The sequence below is a fragment of the Eucyclogobius newberryi genome, unplaced genomic scaffold (genome assembly GCF_026437365.1).
Source record: "Eucyclogobius newberryi isolate DKJ021-1_F unplaced genomic scaffold, fEucNew1.0.hap1 SCAF_6, whole genome shotgun sequence".
Lineage (NCBI taxonomy): Eukaryota > Metazoa > Chordata > Actinopteri > Gobiiformes > Gobiidae > Eucyclogobius > Eucyclogobius newberryi.
In genome coordinates this window covers 38,620,496-38,622,995 of record NW_027316278.1, presented here as the reverse complement: position 1 = coordinate 38,622,995, position 2,500 = coordinate 38,620,496, and positions in this window count along the sequence as shown.

Genomic DNA, 2,500 nt, shown 5'->3' with positions numbered 1-2,500 from the left:
GTGTGTGTGTGTGTGTGTGTGTTATAGAGTGTGTGTGTGTGTGTTTGTGTGTGTGTGTGTGTTATAGAGTGTGTGTGTGTTATAGAGTGTGTGTGTGTGTGTGTGTGTGTGTGTGTGGGTGTGTTATAGAGTGTGTGTGTTATAGAGTGTGTGTATTATAGAGTCTGTGTCTTATAGAGTGTGTGTGTTATAGAGTGTGTGTGTGTGTGTGTGTGTGTGTGTGTGTGTGGGTGTGTTATAGAGTGTGTGTGTTATAGAGTGTGTGAGTCATAGAGTGTGTGTGTCATAGAGTGTGTGTGTGTGTGTGTGTGTGTGTTATAGAGTGTGTGTGTTAAAGAGTGTGTGTGTGTGTTATAGAGTGTGTGTGTGTTATAGAGTGTGTGTGTGTTATAGAGTGTGTGTGTAATAGAGTGTGTGTGTGTGTGTGTGTTATAGAGTGTGTGTGTGTGTGTGTGTGTGTGTGTGTGTTTGTTATAGAGTATGTGTGTTATAGAGTGTGTGTGTGTGTGTGTGTGTGTTATAGAGTGTGTGTGTGTGTGTGTTTGTGTGTGTTATAGAGTGTGTGTGTGTTATAGAGTGTGTGTGTGTGTGTGTGTGTGTTTGTGTGGGGGTGTGTTATAGAGTGTGTGTGTTATAGAGTGTGTGTGTGTGTGTGTGTGTTTGTTATAGAGTATGTGTGTTATAGAGTGTGTGTGTGTGTGTGTGTGTGTTATAGAGTGTGTGTGTGTGTGTGTTTGTGTGTGTTATAGAGTGTGTGTGTGTTATAGAGTGTGTGTGTGTGTGTGTGTGTTTGTGTGGGGGTGTGTTATAGAGTGTGTGTGTTATAGAGTGTGTGTGTGTGTGTGTGTGTGTTATAGAGTGTTTGTGTTATAGAGTGTGTGTGTGTCTGTGTGTGTGTGTGTTATAGAGTGTGTGTGTTATAGAGTGTGTGTGTGTGTGTGTGTGTGTGTGTTATAGAGTGTGTGTGTTATAGAGTGTGTGTGTGTGTTATAGAGTGTGTGTGTGTTATAGAGTGTGTGTGTTATAGAGTGTGTGTGTTATAGAGTGTGTGTGTGTGTGTGTCATAGAGTGTGTGTGTGTTATAGAGTGTGTGTGTCATAGAGTGTGTGTGTTATAGAGTGTGTGTGTTATAGTGTGTGTGTGTGTGTGTCATAGAGTGTGTGTGTTATAGAGTGTGTGTGTGTGTTATAGAGTGTGTGTGTTATAGAGTGTGTGTGTGTGTGTGTGTGTGTGTGTTTTATAGAGTGTGTGTGTGTTATAGAGTGTGTGTGTGTGTGTTTTAGAGTGTGTGTGTGTGTGTTATAGAGTGTGTGTGTGTGTGTGTGTGTGTGTGTGTGTTTTATAGAGTGTGTGTGTGTTATAGAGTGTGTGTGTGTGTGTTATAGAGTGTGTGTGTGTGTGTTATAGAGTGTGTGTGTATTATAGAGTGTGTGTGTGTGTGTGTGTGTTATAGAGTGTGTGTGTGTGTGTTTGTGTGTGTGTGTGTGTTATAGAGTGTGTGTGTGTTATAGAGTGTGTGTGTGTGTGTGTGTGTGTGTGTGTGGGTGTGTTATAGAGTGTGTGTGTTATAGAGTGTGTGTATTATAGAGTCTGTGTCTTATAGAGTGTGTGTGTTATAGAGTGTGTGTGTGTGTGTGTGTGTGTGTTATAGAGTGTGTGTGTGTGTGTTATAGAGTGTGTGTGTGTTATAGAGTGTGTGTTTGTGTGTTATAGAGTGTGTGTGTGTGTTTGTGTGTGTGTGTGTGTGTTATACAGTGTGTGTGTGTGTGTTATAGAGTGTGTGTGTGTGTGTGTGTGTGTGTGTGTGTGTGGGTGTGTTATAGAGTGTGTGTGTAATAGAGTGTGTGTATTATAGAGTGTGTGTCTTATAGAGTGTGTGTGTTATAGAGTGTGTGTGTGTGTGTGTGTGTGTGTTATAGAGTGTGTGTTTTATAGAGTGTGTGTGTGTGTGTTATAGAGTGTGTGTGTGTTATAGAGTGTGTGTGTGTGTGTTATAGAGTGTGTGTTTTATAGAGTGTGTGTGTGTGTGTGTGTGTGTGTGTGTTATAGAGTGTGTTTGTTATAGAGTGTGTGTGTGTGTGTGTGTGTGTATGTGTGTGTGTTATAGAGTGTGTGTGTTATAGTGTGTGTGTGTGTGTGTGTGTGTGTGTGTGTGTGTGTTATAGAGTGTGTGTGTTATAGAGTGTGTGTGTGTGTCTGTATGTGTGTGTGTTATAGAGTGTGTGTGTTATAGTGTTTGTGTGTGTGTGTGTGTGTGTGTGTTATAGAGTGTGTGTGTTATAGCGTGTGTGTGTTATAGAGTGTGTGTGTTATAGTGTGTGTGTGTGTGTGTATGTGTGTGTGTTATAGAGTGTGTGTGTTATAGTGTGTGTGTGTGTGTGTGTGTGTGTGTGTGTTATAGAGTGTGTGTGTTATAGAGTGTGTGTGTTATAGAGTGTGTGTGTGTGTGTGTCATAGAGTGTGTGTGTGTGTTATAGAGTGTGTGTGTGTTATAGAGTGT